Source organism: Macaca fascicularis, chromosome 11, assembly GCF_037993035.2.
Source record: "Macaca fascicularis isolate 582-1 chromosome 11, T2T-MFA8v1.1".
NCBI lineage: Eukaryota > Metazoa > Chordata > Mammalia > Primates > Cercopithecidae > Macaca > Macaca fascicularis.
The window spans coordinates 53,955,061-53,965,753 of NC_088385.1; positions in this window are offsets into that span (position 1 = coordinate 53,955,061).

The window sequence follows — 10,693 nt, forward strand, 5'->3', positions numbered from 1 at the left end:
TTTGAACCACACAGGACTTCTTTCCATTCATACAGCACAACAAGCTCTTTTATAACTTGGGTCTTTGCACTTGCTGTTTCCTTTACCGCATTGTTCTATATCCCGTACTTCCTAGGTCTTTTAATTCCTAACTCATCCTTCCATTCTCACTTTGCAAGTTCCCTCCTAAAAGGCCTTTCAGGACCATTTCATCTGAAAGTACCATGATGTTCTGTCATAGCACTCTTTACTTTCTTTGTATGGCTTACCTCACTCTGCAATGGCTTCAGTAGTTACTTGTTAGCCTCCCTACTAGAATGAAAGTTCCATGAGTCTTGTTTACTCTGGACTTCCCAAGGCCTACTAGCACAGTGCCTGATAAAGAGGTTTTCAAGTATTTATGCTTTAGTTAAATATTCAAGCACATAATTCACTCACATTCAGTAATCAACTAAGAATGCAATTTGTATTAAGATTGAGCAACATCAGCCCAAACAGCTATTGTGAAAAAATAATAATTGAGCAGCATTTGATTACTTAGAAAATGTCTACAGAACATTCCCACAACTTTACCTAAATTATGCTGGCTAGCTAGCCGTCTTCCCCACCCCACCCCTCCACCCACTGGGAGTAAGACTCAGACAGCACATTCAGTGAATGCTTGCCTTTAATTTCATACATATCCTGGCTTTTATCTTCCAGCCTAGGGCTTTCTTCTTTGCCCATATTTGCTATTTTCACCTTGCTCCTTAAATGAGGAAACCTAGCAAAGCAATCAAGCTCTTGTCTGGTAAAAAGAACCAAAACTATTCAGCATCCGTGAGAGAAATTATTGCTCCACTGTTGAGGTTTAGAATGCAGGGTTCATTTGGCCTATTTTCCATCCTCAAGAAACAACAGCACTCACAGATTTACATACTTGAGTCTCGTCTTAAATTTCCTGGAAAAGTAAAATTAATGATTACATTGACATCAGCGAAGCAGCATGTTTCTCACAGGATTCTATACTAATATATTATACCAAAGGCCAGATTTTAAAGCTGTAACAATATTTTTCCATATGTACAAAGAAAGCAAGGTCCAGCATTTGAAAACAAAACAAACCTTCCCTCCCAGAGTAGGATTAACAACAGCCCTTCACGGTCAGCCACGGTCAGCTCTTGCTCTCGCTGCCAGGAGGCAACATTCACGGCTAAATATGGAGTTGTACAAAGCGGCAGCCCCTCTCTTCGACAATTTTATGTTCACGACTTCTGCAAAGGTAAGTTGTTTCAAAAACTTAGATCATTAAGATGCATGTGAGGCCAGGCGCGGTGTCTCACGCCTGTAATCCCAGCACTTTGGGAGGCCGAGGCGGGCAGATCACGAGGTCAGGAGACGAGCCCATCCTAGCTAACACGGTGAAACCCCATCTCTACTAAAAATACAAAAACTTAGCTGGGCGTGGTGGCGGGCTCTTGTAGTCCCAGCTACTCGGGAGGCTGCGGCAGGAAAATGGCATGAACGTGGGAGGCGGAGCTTGCAGTGAGCTGAGATCGCCCCACTGCACTCCAGCCTGGGCGACAGAGCAAGACTCCGTCTCAAAAAATAAAAAAAGGTGAATGTGAGAGAAAGAAATTACCGTTGTTTTAAACTATTGTATGTTTGTTTCCATAAACTCCAGGAATAATATTCTCATTCTCATAACTCAAGAAAGAGCTCTACCATGGCATGCTTAATTTTATAGATAAACAGTGGCATGCTTAATTTTATAGATATCCAAACAGTCTCTGACTTACGAACTTTCAATGTACGATTCTTCAAATTTACGATGGCGGGAAAGCAATATGCATTCATTAAAGAGTGGTCTAAAGGCCAAGTGTGGTGGCTCACGTCCGTAATCCCAGCACTTTGGCAGGCTTGATCCCAGGTTTGAGACCAGCTTGATCAACATAGTGAGACCCCCCATCTCTATACAAAAAATTTTAAACAATTAGCCAGGCATGGTGTCAAGTAACTGTAGTACCAGCTACTCAGGAGGCTGAGTTAGGAGCTGAGGCTTGAGCCCAGGAGTTGGAGACTGCAGTGAGCTATGATCATACCACTGTACTCCAGACTGGGCAACAGAGTGAGACCCTCTCTGAAAAAAACAAAACAAAAAGCCCAATGATCTCTCTCAATGCTGAGCAGCATAGCCACAGCAGCTCCCAGTCAGCCATGCCATCACTAAGGTAACAACTGATAGATACTCTACAGTGTCCTGTGTTGCCAGATGATTTTGCCCAGTTGTAGGCTAATACAATTGTTCTGAGCACATTTAAGGTAGGATTGACTAAGCTATGATGCTCAGAAGTTTAGGGGAACTAAGTGCATTTTTGATTTACAATATTTTCAGCTTATGATGGATCATAAACTCTTTGTAAGTTGAGGAGCATCTGTAGTTTTTATTGGAAGATTTAACCCCTTTGTAAGTTGAGGAACATCTGTAGTTTTTGTCACAAGACTTTACCCATTTAACTTTAAAGAAACATTTCCTAAAACATGTGACTTTGCCCCTTGGTTTTACTCCATATGCATTCTATAGGCGAGGATGTTTGTAAAAGGATTCTTTCTATAACTGCTTTACGTGGAAATTCACAATGACCTTTAATAGATTAGAGGCTCTGAGAAGTTCTGCATGAAATAAACTTGACTGTGTTTAACTTAGTATTCCCAAGATGTATTTAACCCAGAACCATTTTCATACATTGTGTCTTTATTTATTTATTATTTTTAGAGATAGGATCTCACTTGTCGCCAGGCTGGAGTGCAGTGGCATGATCACGGCTAACTGCAGCCGTGAATTCCTAGCTCAAGTGATCCTCCTGCCTTAGCCTCCCAAGTAACTGAGACTACAGGCGCCACTCCCAACTATTTTTTTGTTTATTTTAATTTTTCTTTTCTTTTCTTTTTTTTTTTTTTTTGAGACTGAGTCTTGCTCTGTCGCCCAGGCTAGAGTGCAGTGGTGCTATCTCGACTCTCTGCAATCTTCACCTCCCGGGTTCAAGTGATTATCCTTCCTCAGCCTCCGGAGTAGCTGGGATTACAGGCGCCTGCCACCAGGCCTGGCTAATTTTTGTATTTTTAGTTGAGACAGGGTTTCACCATGTTGGTCAGGCTGGTCTCAATCTACTGACCTTGTGATCCACCCGCCTTGGCCTCCCAAAGTGCTGGGATTACAGGCGTGAGCCACTGTGCCCGGCTTGTTTTAATTTTTCTAGAAATGGGGTCTCATTGTGTTACCCAAGCTGGTCTCGAACTCCTGGCCTTAAGTGATCTTCCCTTTTTGGCTTCCCAAAGTGCTAGGATTATGGGTATGAGCCACCGTGCCCAGCCTTAGCATCTTGTTAAAAATGTATTTTGGGAAATAGTAGTCTAGAGAATGCCAAATAAAATGGTTAGGGTAAGTGAAGAGAAAAGAAGGTTTGTGAGTGATATTTTATATATGAAGCCCTTTTCTGATGTAGCAGTGCCCAAACAGGAGCTAATATTTGTTAGGTAAGCCTGGGACAAGTGTGGAAATGGCTGATTAGCTGAAGTACGATAAACTGGACCAAAAATGATTGCCCTCATCTTCCTCTAAAATGGGAGACGGAGACAGCCAATCTTTATAATAAGTTCTGGGCCAATTCCAGTCCAGCCTGTGGAGTGTGGTGTGCAGCAGAAGTGTTCCAGCCCAGGTATTCAATGCTTGGCACAGGGTCACAGAATATCCCAAGACATATCCCAGTGGAACATGGTAATTGGGAAGTAGAGAATAAACAGTGTTCCGAGGCTGAGCAGAGAGTCATTCAACAGCAGCACACTCTATCAACACTTAACAACGTTGTTAGGAGCAGACTCCAGTCCCTAGGAAAGGGCCTATCTTAGAAAAAGGAGAGCACCAGCAGGAGCTCCTGTAGATAAACTAGACATCCTTGGAAGAAAAGACATAACCAGCCCATGTGACCTGACAAGTCTCATCTAGACTCTGGGCAAAGTACCCTCTTGTGCCCTGTAATCATGATACCTCTTTGACTTGACCATTTGCTGGCTTCTTGAGCTGGACTTGTCTTTACTTCTTACTCCCATGTCTACGTAGCATGGGCTAATTTTTGGCAAGTAGTCTTTGATTTTGTATTTCCTCTGGATAATGATGTCTCACCACCAGATTGATTCCTTCCCTACCATCCACTCTTCCCTACCTGCACCAGCCCTAAGGCGGTGGCTCTCAAACTCTATTTATTGTGCATCAGAATCTCCGGGTGGACTTGTTAGGACACTGCTGCTGTCCCCCAACCACCCCACTTCCCAAGTTTCTGACTCAGTCTAGAGTAGAGCGCTAGAAGTTGCATTTCCAGTAAGTTCTCAGATGAGGAGGACCACACTTTGAAAACCACCACTTTTTTTTATTCTTCCAAAGAAACAAAACATAGAATCGTGTAGCCATAACCCAGATTTAACCATTGTTAACATTTTGCCAGTTCATCTTTTTTCTGAAGTATTTTAAAGTAAATTAGTTCATAATATTTCATCTATAAATATTTCATATGTTGGAAATAAGGACATTTTCCCACATAACTGCAGGATTAGTATCATATCTAACAAAATTGACATAAGTTGCTGATATTATCTGATACTCAGTCCCAGAAATGTTTCCTGCATCTATTCAAACTGGGATCCACTAAAGAATCACTCATTGCATTGGCTTTTATGTCTCTCAAATCTCTTTTAAGCTAGAATAGAATCCAACACCACTGTGTCTTTTTTTTCTTTTTTCCAAGACATTAACTTGTTGAAAAGACTTATCCTGTAGAATATTCCACTTTCTGGGTTTGTCTAATGATTTCTTCATGGTGTTATCTAAATTTTATTTTATCCCCTGTATTTCTTCTTCTTCTTCTTTTTTTTTTTTTTTTTTTTTTTTTTTTTTTTTTTTTTTTTGAGATGCAGTCTTACTCTGTTGCCCAGGCTGGGATGCAGTGGTGCGATCTTGGCTCCCTGCAACCTCCGCCTCCTGGGTTCAAGCAATTCTCTGCCTCAGCCTCCCAAGTAGCTGATATTACAGGCTCCTGCCACCATACCCGGCTAATTTTTGTATTTTTAGTAGAGACAGGGTTTCACCATCTTGGCCAGGCTGGTCTTGAACTCCCGACCTCGTGATCCACCCACCTCAGCCTCCCAAAGTGTTGGGATTACAGGTGTGAGCCACCACACGTGGCCTATCCCCTGTATTTCTTATAAAGTGAATGTTAGATCTTAAGTTTTGATTAGATTCAAGTGAAACATTTTTGCTAGGATATTTCATAGGAAAGACAGTGTACTTCGCATTGCACCACAACCAGAGGCACATGAATGGTTTTCCCAGAATTAGATGCTAAGATTGATCACCAAGTAAAAAGGAAAACAGCCAGAAGCCTCTACTTAAAAGTTTTGTTTAGGGGAAGGCGTGGTGGCTCACGCCTGTAATCCCAGCACTTTGGGAGGCCGAGGCAGGCAGATCACAAGATCAGGAGATCGAGACCATCCTGGCCAACATGGTGAAACCCCGTCTCTACTAAAAATACAAAAAATTTGTCGGGGGTGGTGGCATACACCTGTAGTCCCAGCTACTCAGGAGACTGAGGCAAGAGAATGGTGTGAACCTGGGAGGCGGAGCTTGCAGTGAGCCGAGATCCCGCCACTGCTCTCCAGCCTGGGCAACAAAGCGAGACTCTGTCTCAAAAAAAAAAAAAAATTTCGTTTGTCCAGTTGCAACCACCAAGCATCTTGTGGGGTGATACATTGGTACCATATACATATTTCAATTCTCCATCAATCTTTAAAAAAAAAATAAAAGTAGAGATGAGGTCTCGCCATGTTGCCCAGGCTAGTCTTAAATACCTGGGCTCAAGTGATACTCCCATCTCAGCCTCCTGAGGAGCTGGAATTGTAGGTACGAGCTAACACGCCTGGCTTCCTATTCTTTCACATAACTGTTTTAGCACCGATTGATCATTCTTGTTTGAAACAATGACTTCATTAGGGGTGGGAAAATGTTCATTTTTCTCATTTTACCATTCCTTATACATTTCTTAGCTGCCATTCTCTTGTAAAGAGATTTTTTGCCAGGCGCAGTGGCTCACGCCTGTAATCCCAGCATTTTGGGAGGCCGAGGCAGTCAGATAACCTGAGGCCAGGAGTTCAAGTCCAGCCTGACTGACATGGCAAAACCCTATCCCTACTAAACATACAAAAATTAGCCGGGCATGGTAATGGGCGCCTGTAATCCCAGCTACTCAAGAGGCTGAGGCACAGGAATCCCTTGAACCCAGGAGGCGGAGTTTGCAGTGATTGGAGATCACGCCATTGCGCTGCAACCTGGGCGGCAAAGTGAGACTCTATCTTGGGAAAAAAAAAAAGAGAGAGAGATATTCTTTTTGTCATCAACTGGGGCTATTTGTTTACCCCAAGATACACTTCTTACAGAAAGCCTGGCTACCATGAAGTATGACAGTGGGTATAACAGGACTGTACCCTCAGACTACCCCTCCCAGTTAGTTGGGGCTCTATTGACTATGACCCAGGCAGGGGAAAAAGACATGACACTCATCTGAAATGAGGTTTTATTTAAAAGTTGGTCTTTGAAACAACCCAAAAGCCCACTATCAGCATGGGGAAATAAGCTCACAACTGGACAGACAGCAGAGATGTACATCAATGGTGCAGATGAATCTGCACATAGAGGATAACTGGTCTTGGTTTCAAGGATGGAAAGAAGCCAAAGATTGGGAATTAGGTATGGCATTTGAAGGAGTTAAGGATGATCCACTCCCAACATATGCCAATTTGATACATTGATTATTTCAAGCTACAAGCACTTGAGAAACTGTAATTGCAGAAAGAATTATTTGATCTGTCTTTTCCTTCATGTGGCAAGCCATAAAAATTCCTTTGAGGAGATTGCCTTCCTCACACTGTGGCAAGAAAATAACCCTTACCTCCAAAGACTAGGAATTGCTGCTGCAATGGATCTGTACAAATTAACTTATTGAAGAAACCCTTGTCTTCCACTAGCTTTACACACTCCCGTAGGTCTCCTAATGACTCCCCTTGAATTTACTGCCCCTGGCCCATCTCTTCACAAATTTATGATTCTTTTTCTAAAACATATAAAAGCTCTCTGCTTTGGCCATTTCTTCAGATCTTCACTCTCGTGAGGGTCCCCAAGTACACATGTAAAAATAATAAAACTGGGCCAGGCTCAGTGGCTCATGCCTGTAATCCCAGAACTTTGGGAGGCCGAGATGAGTGAATCACCTGAGGTAAGGAGTTCGAGACCAGCCTGGCCAACATGGTGAAACCCCGTCTCTACTAAAAAAAATACAAAGAATTAGCTGGGCTGGTGGCACATACTTGTACTCCCAGCTACTCGAGAGGCTGAGACAAGAATGAATGGCTTGAACCCGGGAGGCAGAGGTTGCGGTGAGCCGAGATCGCGCCATTGCCCTCCAGCCTGGGTGACACATCGAGACGCTGTCTCAAAATAATGATAATAAGAAGAATAAAACTTGTATGTCTTTGTTCTGTTAATCTGCCTTGTGTCAATTTGATTCCTAGATGCAGCTGAAGATCCTTCTTAAGAACTAAGACAGGTAGAGGTGATCTTTAGCCTCCCTATACTTTATAAACCTAGCCCATTGGGCCAGTTAGTAAAGGCAAAAGGTAAAAACACTCGTTTGCATGCTGAGTCATCTTCACTTTGGGATTGTGTCTTTTATAATCAACCAATAAATAAATGTTTACACATCAAGGTGAAGTTATTTGTGTATCTTTGAGTTGACAAATGATATACTGGTCTCTTATTTGTTTATTGGCAAGTACATATTTGTTAACTCAACAAAAAATGTTGATTTTGTATGGGGAACTTCATAAAATGTTCATGGCTAGATAAAAAGATTTAATAAGAAAACCATTATTATAAGAGTATTCAAGAAAATTGCTGTCAGAGTGTATTTTTCTTTTTTTTTCTTTTTGAGATGGGAGTCTTGCTCTGTCACCCAGGCTGGAGGGCAATGGCACGATCTCGGCTCACTGCAACCTCCGCCTCCCAGGTTCACGCATTCCCCTGCCTCAGCCTTCCAAGTAGCTGGGACTACAGGCTCCCGCTACCACAGCTGGCTAATTTTTGTATTTGTAGTAGAGACAGGATTTTGCCATATTTCCCAGGCTGGTCTCGAACTCCTGACCTCAGGTGATCCGCCCACCTCGGCTTCCCAAAGTGCTGTGATTACAGGCGTGAGCCACCACACCGGGCCTTATCGGAGGGTATCAAATTAAAAGTGCTTTATTGAGTAATTCCTTAATACCAGGTTCTCAAACAATTCCACTGAAATACCTGTAATGGTGGAAATGAAACCCATATATATAGGAGGTCTGCCTGCTGCAGCCACTCCGAGGATTAAATTAATTTCAAGCCTCACATAAAATATTAACTGAAATTCTCTGTTTCATGCAGCATCCTTTGTTTTATAAATAATAATAATCATAATGCCCTTCAAAACATTGAGTAAAATCAGTGCAAAACATTGAGCAAAAATGCAGTGGGATTTAGAGTCCTAATCCATAAAATAGAGGGATGATAGCATCTCTTATAGGATTATTATGGACAACTAAAGTAATATTTATAAAGCCCTTAGAATTGTGACTGGCACATAGTTACTACTATAAAAATATTTGTCCATCAGGTGCAATGGCTCACACTGTTAATCCGAGCACTTTGGGAGGCCCAGGTGGGAGGATTGCTTGAGGCCAGGAGTACGAGACCAATCTGGGCAACATAGGGAGATCCCATCTCTACAAAAGATTATTTTTTAATTAGGATCCCTTGAGCCCAAGAGATAGAGGCCACAGTGAACTGTGATTACATCACTGCATTCCAAAGTGGACAAAAGAGACTCTCTCAAAAAATAGGGCTGGGCATGGTGGCTCACACCTGTAATCCCAGCACTTTGGGAGGCTGAGGTGGGCAAATCACCTGAGGTCAGGAGCTCGAGACCAGCCTGACCAACATGGAGAAACCTCGTCTCTACTAAAAATACAAAATTAGCCGGGCGTGGTGGCGCATGCCTATAATCCCAGCTACTCAGGAGCCTGAGGCGGGAGAATCACTTGAACCCAGGAGGCAGAGGTTGCGATGAGCTGAGATCACACCATTGCTCTCCAGCATGGGCAACAAGAGCAAAACTCCATCTCAAAAACTAAAATAAAAAAAAAATTGTCAAATAAGATTAAAGATTGTTCCAAGTTCATGCTATTGTTTTAGCTACTACCATGTAATTGCCTCTCAGAGTATTAGCAATCCCGTTTGAATGTGATTTTAATATTTAAGGACATAATTATGGATTGAGCAGGAGAGAGGGGAGATTGTGATTCTTTATTTGAGCTAAGGTAGAAAAGGGATCAAAGAATGGATGGAAATGGCACGAAGCCCAGGGTGTTGGCAGAGGGCTGCCAGAGTGACCAGGCTGGTTGGTGCAGTCACTTAACACACATTTCAGAGCACTGACCACAGGCCCAGTGCCAGGCGCTACAGACTGTGGAAACTATAAGCAGTTGCTGAGATGATGTGATGCAGTATTTCTTAGACCACTTCCATCAGAATCACTAAGATGTTTGTTAAAAAAAAAACAGTACCAGTGCACAGGCCCCACCCTAAAAACATTAAATCAGATTCAGAATCAGAAATTCTGAGGGCAAAAACCTGGAGACAAGTGTATCTAAAAGTTCTCCAGGTATTTCTAATGTGCAGCCAGGATTAAGAATCACTAATGCCAGGCGCGGTGACTCATGCCTGTAATCCCAGAACTTTGGGAGGCCAAGGCAGGTGGATCACGAGGTCAGGAGTGCGAGACCAGCCTGGCCAATATTGTGAAACCCCGTCTCTACTAAAAATACAAAAACTAGCCAGGTGTGGTGGCACGTGCCTTCAGTCCCAGCTACTCGGGAGGCTGAGGCAGGAGAATCACTTGAACCCAGGAGGCAGAGGTTGCAGTGAGCCAAGATTTCACCACTGCACTCCAGCCCGGGCAATAGAGGGAGACTTCATCTCAAAAAATAAAAAAATAAAATAAATAAATAAATAAATAAATAAATAAATAAATCACTAATCTGGTTCGGCCTTTTCATTTGGGAGATGAGAAAACTGAGGACTCAGAAATTAAATAACTTGCCTACGATGGTAGAGCTCTCTTCAAACAGGTAACTATAAGATAGACTGGCTATGCACTAGTACAGTAGTTTTCAAAATTAAAGTAATGCTTCATTAGTAAATTGTAAAAATAAATTTAGTGCATCCTGACCAGAATTTCTCTGGAACAGAATAAAAATATCAGAGTACAAATCAAGTAATAATGATACTATTCCATGGCATGTGTGTGTGTTTGTGTGTGCATGTGTGTGTTTATGTGTGTATTCTGTGACTAGAAATAAAATATCATTATTATTATGAGTTGTTGTTGAAAAAAATTGAAAAGTCCTGCTCTGGAGTTTTCTTAAAATTTGAATATCTAAGGTTAGAAGGTGACGTCTGCATATAGGAGTGATGTAACTGCCTCTGCTATCTGGTATGTAGCCCACAGAGAGGGTATGGATGGTATCGAGGTTAACATGGGCTTGGGGATGCACACATCTTGGAGAAAATCGAGTCTATGCCCTTTATTGGCAATGGGAGCTTTGC